Source organism: Talpa occidentalis, unplaced genomic scaffold (genome assembly GCF_014898055.3).
Source record: "Talpa occidentalis isolate TD23 unplaced genomic scaffold, MPIMG_talOcc4v2.1 talOcc4.18, whole genome shotgun sequence".
Taxonomy (NCBI): domain Eukaryota; kingdom Metazoa; phylum Chordata; class Mammalia; order Eulipotyphla; family Talpidae; genus Talpa; species Talpa occidentalis.
The window spans coordinates 9,831,108-9,842,064 of NW_023601851.1; positions in this window are offsets into that span (position 1 = coordinate 9,831,108).

Genomic DNA, 10,957 nt, shown 5'->3' on the forward strand with positions numbered 1-10,957 from the left:
GTTAGCCAAAACAAGTCAGCAGATATGTAAAATTTCAGGAAAAAAAAAATCTTAAAATGGTTCAACTGATGTAAAAACACAAATTTTCTCAACCTTGATCCCAAACTTTTAACAGCAAAGCAAAAGTTTGCAAACTAGATCTACTTTTAAACCATTTTTCTATTTTTGCATAAAATCACAGAGTAGAAATAACTAACAGCAATTTTAGCTGGCTTTGTTGAAATATTCCATACAGGATCAGAGCGAACCGTTGGCATCTGGTCGATGCAGGCTTCAGGTATAAAGTTGGTCTCATCAGACTCCACCTGGGCTTTCCTCTTCTCGAGGGTACCAGGGCATTTTCGTTGGCCGGGTTGTCCAGTCCTGCCAATGGAGGCAAGCTTCCTCACCTTCTTTGGAGGTCTCTGGAACCCTACAAACAAGGCAAACAGGTTCTCCTCTTCTTGGTTCAGCTCTTTTTCAACTTTCTGGAAGAACTCCACACAAAGCCACACAATCAAACTCACGTCCAATTTTCGTTAAAACAGACAAAATCCCTATGGAAGTTATGCAAAAACAGACTCTGAAATAAGTAGCAAAAATTACTACCACTATTTGTATGCTGTGTTGGTATCAAGGGGAGAGAAAATGTGACAAGTTAGCTTTGCTGGAAAAAAATTACAACCTTTCTGCAGATCCTGGTTAGTCAAAACAAAACAAAACAAAACAAAAATTTCGTGGATTCAGGACAGAATGCATAAAAAAAAAGTTCCAGTATTATGTCAAAGAAACCTTAGTAAATGTCAGGTGTATTTCCAGGTCTATTGAGTCCTTTGTAAGAAAGTTTTACTCTCAACAGTTCCATCAATAGGAATCTGTTGAGACCTTTTCTCCCTATATTTCCAGAAACAATTTCTGTAGATGTGAAACAATTGAATTATACAATATTACAAGGTGACAATCACCACTGACAATTTACATACATACCCGATACTACTGTTAACATATTGGACATACCAAAGTTTTTTACCATTTTCCCAAGTGACAATGCTTCCCTTCCAGTTTTACTTCATTAGGTAAAAGCCAAATAGAACAAATTTATGTAATGCTTTCCCAGGAGGAAAAGGAGAAACTTCGTGGAGTGTCTCAGGAGCTCTACTGAGGTTCCACAAAATTTCCTTGCATCAGTCAAATGACAGGCCACCAAATTTGTACTTGAATTTAGATTTCTGGGAAGCTTTGCCATAAATATCAGAAAAGTAACAGAAACAACAATATTCAATCTCTATGAAGGCACCGGCTTAGTTCAGTAGCACAATGTTGACAATCAAACCATAACTTTTTGTTTTTCTCATAACTGGAGACTCTTTTTTTCAACTTATACGGGCACCATGTATACCAATTTGTCGATCACTGGAGGTCAAGACGGTTAGACACAAGGACATACAGACAGACAACATACAGACACAAAGAGCTCTTTAGTTACCATTCATCACGCGTGGGATATCCCGTGCAACTGCAGTTTGTCTGATAGGCCAAAGTAATAATAAAAAAACAAGCAGGGTTAACAAAAAAACTTCAAAGAAAAAAAAAACAAAAGTTGATAGGAAATAACAAAATCAAGATTAAAAACCTTTGTATGAAAGAAAAAAAATACTGTCAGCATATGCATGATCCTAGATGTCATTTCACATCTCCTAAACTTTGCAAGGAAAGAGATTGGTTAGAGCATGGTAGTTTTTTTCTTCTCAGGGTTTCTTCAGAAAAAAAAAAAAAACGAGTTCTTGGGTATCCTGCAACAATAACTGGAAAAAGAAGTCAGTAACATTCAAGTTTCTTTCTGTTTCTTAAATAAATATCTCAAGTCTTCAATGGGTTCACAAGACCAATGGGACTTCGTCTCTGGGTCCGTTCCTTCTGGCGCTTTCTTAACTCTGGAATGATGTACCCAGAGTTTTATTCCTGCAAGTTTCAGAGAAGTATGTGTGCTTAGCAAAACATCATATGGACCAGTCCATTTTTCTGACAACTGGTTTTGGGCATCCCCACTCTGCCAGGTCTTCAGTAAGACCTGATCTCCAGGTTTGAAGGGATGCAATGGTTGATCAGGAGGCATAGAGATTCTCGAGGTTGCAAAGTTATGAATTACTGCCAGAACCTCCTGGATGTGTTTCACATATTGTGTGATCCGGCAATCTTGAGCTATTTCTGGACTGGCTTTCAGAACTGAGGCCTGGAAGGGTCTTCCAAACACAATTTCAAAGGGGCTTAATTGTAGCCCACTTCTAGGTGCCACTCTTATGCGGAGGAGGGCAAGGGATAGTACCTGGTCCCAACGAAGCTGTGTTTCTTGGCACAGTTTCGCCAAGGTTTTCTTCAAGGTGTGGTTCATCTTTTCTGTTTGCCCAGAAGACTGCGGTCTCCATGCAGCATGCAATTTCCAGTTGATCTGTAACGCACTGCTTACTGCATGAGTAACATCAGAGACAAATGCTGGCCCATTATCACTCTGGATAGAATCCGGCAACCCAAAGCGAGGAATTATCTCCTTTAGCAGCTGTTTTGCAACCTCAGAAGCTTTTTCCGTCTTTGTGGGAAATGCTTCCACCCATCCCGAGAACGTATCCACAAAAACCAACAGGTATTTGAAGTTGCCTGTTGTTCTAGGCATTTGTGTAAAGTCCACCTGCCAGTCCTCAAAAGGGCACTTGCCTCGATATTGAACCCCAACGGCTTTGGGGTGGGAGTCAGTCTTGGGGTTATTCCTGGCACATAGTTGACAACCTCGGGTGATCCGTTGTGCTATTCTATGCAAATATGGTCCCTTCAAATATGGGCGTACAGTTTCTAATAAGGCATCTCTCCCATAGTGGGATCCTTCGTGAAGATGTTTTAGCACCGGATATACCAGGGCCTCCGGGAGGAGTATCATCCCATGGGAGTTTACTCTCCAAGTAGAGCTGGGGTCAAACTCAGTAAATCCCCATGCACAAGCTCTCTCCTCATCCCGCTCGGTGTATTCAGGAGCATACTGAGTCAGGTCCACAAGAGGGATGAGTGCACCCTGGAGGGCAGAACGGGCAGCGGCCTTAGCTGCCCAATCAGCTGCCCTGTTGCCCTTTGCCAAGTCAGACCCACCCTTTTGGTGGCCGGGACAGTGCATCACAGCGACAGCTGATGGTAAAGCTACTGCCTTTAACAAGGCCAGGATTTCTAATGGGTGTTTGACATCCTTGTTGCTAGCCGTAAGAAGTCCCCGCTCCTTCCAAATGGCCCCATGCATGTGGAGAATCATAAAAGAGTATTTTGAGTCGGTAAATATATTGACTCTTTTACCTTTTGAGAGTTCCAAGGCACGGGTCAGGGCTATTAATTCGGCTTTCTGTGCTGATGTACCTGTCGGAAGGGCCTTGGCTTCCACGGTGTTCTGGAGTGTCACCACTGCATATCCAGCACATCGACGGCCTTGATCCATAAAGCTGCTGCCATCTGTAAATAGCTCCCACTCTGGATCCGGCAGAGGCTGGTCCGTTAGATCTGGTCGGCTGGCATACACTGTGTCTATGGTTTCTAAACAGTTATGGATTAAAGTGTCATCCTCAAGTCCGTCTGCATTGCTTGGAAGCAGTGTGGCAGGATTCAGGGAATTAGAAACCTGCAGTTTCACATTAGGATTGTCCAACAGAGCTGCTTGATACTTTCCCATTCGCCCAGCGGTTAACCAAAGTCCACCCTTCTGCTCCAGCAATGTCAAGACCTGATGTGGCACACACACAGTGATGGGCTGACCCAATGTAAACTTCTCTGCCTCGTGTAGGAGGTCACAAGTGGCAGCCACAGCACGCAAGCATGAAGGCCATCCCTTAGTGGTGTGGTCCAACTGTTTGGACAGATATGCAACGGGCTGCATTTCTGGTCCCAACAATTGGATCAGCACTCCTAGGGCAACCCCCTGTCTCTCATGTACATAAAGTCTGAATGGCTTCCTAAGATCCGGAAGTCCTAATGCTGGTGCTGAGATCAACTTTACTTTTATTTCATCAAAAGCCTTTTGACATTCCGGAGTCCAAGACAAAGGTTCAGAGTCCAGGCCTTTGAGAGCATCATATAAAGGTTTTGCTATTAGTCCAAAATTAGGAATCCAAATCCTACAAAACCCAGCCATACCCAAAAATCCGCGCAACTGTCGCCGGTTACTGGGGATTCTAAGGGCTGAAATTACCTGTTTTCTTTCCGTCATCAGGCTCCGTCTGCCTTTCTTGATTTCAAACCCCAAATACGTCACAGTTTGTTTGCATATCTGTGCCTTGTTAGGTGACACCTTGTAGCCACATTTTGCCAGGTGGTTCAGTACCACTATGGTATTTTCCAGACAAGATTCGTAGTCTGGACTTGCAATCAATAAATCATCTACATATTGCAATAAGACACCCTGGTTTAGTTGAACCTTCCTGAGATCCCTGGCCAGTATTTCCCCAAAAATAGTTGGGGAGTTCTTAAATCCCTGTGGAAGCACAGTCCAACAATACTGGAGAGTGCTCTTGGACTTAGGGTCCTGCCACTCAAAGGCAAAAAGCGGTTGATCCTGGACATCAATTGGAATACAGAAAAAGGCATCCTTCAGGTCTAATACTGAAAACCACCCATAGTCACCAGGTATTGCAGTTAATAGGGTGTACGGATTAGGCACAGTGGGATGTAAATCCTGAACAATATCATTAATAGCCCTTAAATCTTGGACAAAACGGTACTCGCCTGTATGGGGTTTCTTCACTGGCAGAATTGGAGTATTGTACGGTGAGCGACAGGGCCGAATGAGTCCAGATTGAAGGAATCTTTTCAATACTGGCTCAATTCCCCTCAAGGCCTCCTCCCTTAAGGGGTATTGTTTCCTTCTCGGGGTTTTGCTCCCCTCTATCACTTCTATCCTTACAGGCTCAGCATTTTTCGCACGTCCTGGGGTTCCATCAGCCCAAACCCACTTACTTACTCTTTCAACAATTTCTGGAGGTAAAATTTCACTTTTTGGTGGAGCATCTTGAGTAAGCAACATCTGGAATCGCAGAGCATGCTCTGGAGGAACCTGTAGGTGAAGCCTCTGATTTTTGGGTGAGAATATAATTCGTGCGTTGAGCTTACTTAAAAGGTCACGACCAAGGAGAGGGATTGGACACTCTTCCATGTATAGGAAGCTGTGCTGGAGCTGTGTGGTGCCTAGCCGGCACTCCAAAGGTTGCAGGAAGGGTGTCTGTTGTGACTTCCCTGTAACCCCAATGACTGCTGCAGTCTTTTTGCTCATTTTAGTTAATTTCGAATTCAAAACTGAGTATGTTGCTCCAGTGTCCACCAAGAAATCAATCAGACGGTCCCCCACAGCGAGGGTTACCCGGGGCTCCGAGGGGGTTATTTTGATGGGTTTAAGATCTAGTGGAACCCCTGGGCACCCCTATTCTTCATCTGAACCTTCTCCATAAACTTTCATTTGTCTCCTTTCCTCCATCCTTGGTTCCTGGTTCTGTGTACCCCTCCTATATTCCCTCCTGTAACCCCTACGTGAATCATCCTGTCGTGGTGTCCTCAGTGTCCTATCCTGCCTTCTGTAATTACTGCGTCTGCCTCTTCTCTGTAACCTGGGACAACTGTCCTTCCAATGTCCCTCTTCCCTACAGAAAGCACACTGATCTCTTCCTAGGGGTTCACATCTCCGTCCATTACTGTTTTCCCGAAACCTTGGCCTGTGCTCTCTTTGTACAAAAACTGTCGCAGGTTTCGGTCTCCTGTCCTCTCTCCTGTCCTCTCTATTATTATAAACCTTAAATGCTAAGTCCACTACCTGGGACGGACTCATCTCTGTGACGCCGTCTACCTTTGCTAACTGTTTCCTTATGTCTGGAGCACAATATGTGATGAACATCATAGTGAACAAATGAGCATTTTCTGGGGCATCCGTATTTATATCCGTGTGGTCTCTATACGTCTGAATAATCCTCTCAAAGAACTCTGATGGATCCTCATTAGCCCCTTGTGTAAGGTCCAATAATTTGTTAACATTTTTATGTTTGGGGATTCCCTGCTCCAGTCCTACCAATAAACATTTTTTATATAGATCCAACCTTGCCATTCCTCCATTGTTGGGGTCCCATTGAGGATCTACCTCTGGGACAGCAATCTGTGGCTCTGGGGATTGGCTATCCTGTTGGCGGAGACGTGCAGCCTCCTCCCTGGCTTTCCTCACTACTATCCTCCGCTCATCTAGACCTAGTAAAGCTTGTAACATCATCTGTATATCTGCCCAGTTAGGGCGGTGGGAGAGAAAAACGGAGGCGAACAAGTCCGCCATCCTCTTAGGAGCCTGCCGGTACGGGGGAACAGAGTTCTTCCAAGTTTGGAGGTCCCCGGTGCAAAAAGGACGGTGCGACCAAAAGTACCCAGCAGGTCTCCCCTCTGCATTCACGCCACCTATCGGCAGCTGGCGAAGAGGAAACTGTCCTGCCACAGAGCGGTCGTTACTGCCAAAATGGGTGCCGCTCCTAGTGTGGGGGGGAGATGCCATGATAACTACCTCCCTGGAGGGCAATGGAGGCTGTGAAGCCTCAGGAATCTGTGCGGGAGGGGCCTCAGGAGGGGCCTGGTCACGTGGTGAAGGCCCTTGTCCCGAGGAGTTTAAGGTATTTAGCATATGAATATCTTCCTCCTCTTCTATGTCTGCCTTTTTGCAGTCCTCATGGGAAGGAGAACATTTATCTCTTCTCTGCACCATTATTCTAGCCTTTTTCTGCATCATATCCCATTCATGGAGGGCGGCCTGTATCTGGTCCTGCACACTTTTAAAGGCGGACTCAAAAACGTTACGATTTTCGTCCCTCACACTGCCAATAGCTGAATCAAAAAACTGATTTTGTCGTTGCACTTGATCCTGCATGCTTTGAAAAGCTGACTCAAAAGTCTGATTTTGTCGTTGCACTTGATGCTGCACGCTTTGAAAAGCTAACTCAAAAGTCTGATTTTGTCGTTGAAAAGCTGACTCAAAAGCCTGATTTTGTTGTTTCATCGCTAAGTTAAGAGCTTGAATTTGTTGCAGCACATTCTCAGTATGTGAAGTACCACCACTACTTCTCATAGAGACAAAAATGTAGCACATGGCGCCTATGCCCATTACCAAAAAAACACTTAGAAGCGCAGACTGCAAAGGGATGGCTTGGAAACCATTCACATATGTATACAGAATTAAAATCATGTGCCATAAGCTAGGTCTAATCCAATTATTTACACTTATCAAACTGGTGGTGATATTTAATGGAAAAAGGCTACTTAAATTCAAGGCCGGAAAAAAACTGAAGGAACTCAAGTTAGGGATCAAACTGCTGAAGTTCATGGTTGAGGCCACGTTTGGGTCAAAACCACACCCACAACAGCCGTATGCGCGGAGAAAAAAAACTTTTCAAGACGTGAAACAAAGAGTTTCACTGCGAGTCCTGCAGACCTAATGCGCTTTTATGGTGACCAACGCAAGAAAAATTACTTTGGGCTGGTCAGCCACGGGTGAAACTTGCAAATCACGTTTGGGCGCCAAGCTGTTATAGAGCAACCCCGATATTAAACGGGTTCCTGGCTGTGGGTCCTCACCCGCGCGCTTTAAAGGGACTTATGAATACTCTACTACAGACACACACAAAAGGGTTAATAAAAGGTTTATTTACAAGAGGAAAGGAAATAAGGAAAATGTACAACTCAGGGGAAAAATAGGGAAATAAAGTCTTTAATGCGTCCTACCCGATCCGACGACCTGGAAACCCAAAGTCACTCCCAGAGCTGGCCGGAGGCTCCGCGCTGGCCGAGCGCCCCAAAATGGAGAGAGCCCCAAAGCCCACGTGTCTGCCTTTTGTATCCACCTGGCTGCTTAACCCCACCCTCAGGTCCCAGCCACCTTCCCTTTGGTGGTGATGGGATTTGGAGTTCCCAGTGTCTTTGGCTTTGACCTGGGGTGGGGGTGGAGTCCACAAAGCCTGTATGGAATTAGCTTTGGGACCGCCTTTTCCCCCTAACAAATGAACTTGTCCCCATGTTCATTACCGTGGTGTTGGAATTCTGCTGCTTTATTTTCATTGTCATTTCCTATGTCCACATCTTCTCTGCTGTCAGGAAGATCCCATCCACAGAAGGGAAGGCCAAAGCCTACTCCACCTGCCTTCCCCACCTCCTGGTTGTGGTGCTGTTTGTCTCCATTGGATTATTTGCTTTTCTGAAGCCGACCTCAGGGACCCCGTCCATGTCTGACCTGGTCATTTCTATGTTCTACAATTTGGTGCCCCCCACCTTTAATCCTGTTGTCTACAGTCTGAGGAACCAAGCCATGAAGACGGCTGTGGGGAGACTGATGAAGGGGAGACTCACCAAAATGTAATAGAGAAGATGAGCCATGACTCAATTAAGAGACACTTATTTTAAATATTTGTATATTGCTGCCCTTTTCATTCTTGTAATAACATGTAATTCCATTGTATAATTAAAAATACATACTTATTTTAAAATTATATTTATGACAACTTCATATATTCCTATTGCTTTAATTGATGTCCTTTTTAGCACTTAGGTGTTTTCTGGTATTCCTTGTGTACTGGGGTAATTGAACTTCAGCATCTCATCTTTCTGCTTTCCTCCACTTCTGTGCTCCTTCCCGAGAGAGGTAATGTTTGGGTTTCACCTCAGGTGTCAGCAGAAGTTCTCTTACTGGGGCAGCATCTCCAGTCTCTAAGGCACTTCCCCCTTCCTGTCACTGACCCTCTTGGTCACGTGTAGAGCCAGGGCCACAGGTAAGACAGAGTCCCCTTTACTTGGTGAGTGAGGACTTCACAGAATGATAAGGCCTGAGGATCTGTAGTGAATCTGAGTAGTCACAATTTTCTGTCTATAAGGACCACACGTAACATGGTGGAAACTCTCCTGGAAGCCCTGGTGTGGGTGCTACCGGCATTTACCATAAAAACACTCAACTCAAGGCGGACACCAGAAATAATACAGGGAATGCTGTGAATGCTGTATAATTTCTAAAAATTTAGTGAAATATATTGGGTAGGGTTTTTTAAGAACTAATAAGAGAACATAGAAAGCTATAATGGTGAAAGCATAATAATAGCTAGTGGACTGCATCATACTCTAATATTTCCAGAGATAGTTGAGGAATGGTATTCACAAAATTATGCTGCACTTTACACATGTGTTTATCCACATTTATTTAATTACCAAGAATGCCTTGGAATTTGATGACAATGTCCTTTTTGGGCACATTGTTATGGGCCCTCGGAGTGTTTGTGTTTCCGTATGGAGTTGTTCAAACAAGAAAACTCATCAGATTTACATACCATAATAACACTATCATTTAGTGTAGATGTAAAGACATAAAGAATTTGAAGAAGATTTAAATTTCAAAAGTGAAATGCCTGTGGGTATGGTCTGCTGTCTGGCCTCAGTCTTCTCCGCTGACTGCATCAACATCTGCTTTCCTATCTGTGATGTCCAATGTTTGAAAATTTCACACCAAAATTTTTCATGATAATTTGTATTTCCAACTGAATATCAGATATTTAACTCATCTTCATCCTCTAAGGGTGACCTAGCCTGCAGCCCAGTGTAGTTCTATGTGGACACAATGCCAATTTGGGGGCAGCCAGGAATAGTTAAAAAATGGTAAAACCTTGATATTCAAATTTCAAGATTGACAACTTGCTACTGTTATTTAAATCATTGACATTTATTTATCTATTGATAAATAACTCTCTTAATATTAATTTTTGATACTGTCATGGCTTACTAGTCAATAGACATTATGTGATATAACAATAAGGTTATGGGATGAGAATTCCAAACATGTCTTGAATGAAGAAGGTGAATCAGACTATTATAAAGATATACTGAGACTATTCATTGCCTACATTTTGTCACTTTTGGGTAACATAATTGAAATTTTAAAATTGATAAATACTTAGCAGTCTCTAGGTTGTATTAACTTAAACATTTAAGCACAATTAAAGCTGTGTGGACAACATAATGTACACTAAGAAATCTATAGATTCCACTGAAAAAGAAATTAACTCATTAAGTCACTTCAGTGTAGTTGCAAACTTACAAAGTCAACACATGAAATCAATTGCCTTCTTATATGCAAAAAATGAACTACAAGAGAAGTTAAGAAAACAATCCTACTTATAGCCACAAGACTAAGTACCATGAAGTAAACATAGCTAAGGAGGTAAAGATACAAACAAAAGAGAAAGACATTGTTAAAAGAAATAGAAAAGAGAAAGAAATGGAAAGATATTCCCTGACCTTGGCTTGGAAGAATCAACATTACCAAATGACCATCTGACCCAAAGTAATCACAGATTCAATGTAATCCCAATAAGAAATTCTATGGCATTTGCCAAAGAGACTAAAAAAAAAAATACTTAAATGTATATGGAACCACAAAAGATCCCAAACACCCAAAACAACCCTGACAAAAATGAGGAAGAATGGTGGAGGCAGCAAACTTCCAGACTCAAATCCATACAATAAAGTTCTAATACTTAAAGCAGCATGATACTGGGACAAAAACAGACACACAGAGCAATGGATTATAATGAGTGCCCAGGAATATACCCTCATCAAGATGGACAGTTACTCTATGACAGAGGAGCCAAGAGCACGCACTAGAACAAAGAAAGTGGAGAAATGGTCTGGGAAAAGCAGATAGACAGACACAACAGAAGAAACCAGGTCACTGCCCCACACCCTACAGAAAAATAAACTCAAAACAGATAAACACCTGTTTGCAAAGGTATGAAGTCACTATAGTCATGCAGCAAACCTAAGAATATGACACCACGTGCAGAAACCTTAATATTCCACTCCATTTTGTTAAGGTTAAAAGTAAAATTATTCAAACATAATAACAGTTCTAATTTAAATTCAGAAATACAGGCGCTGAAAATGGAAAAAT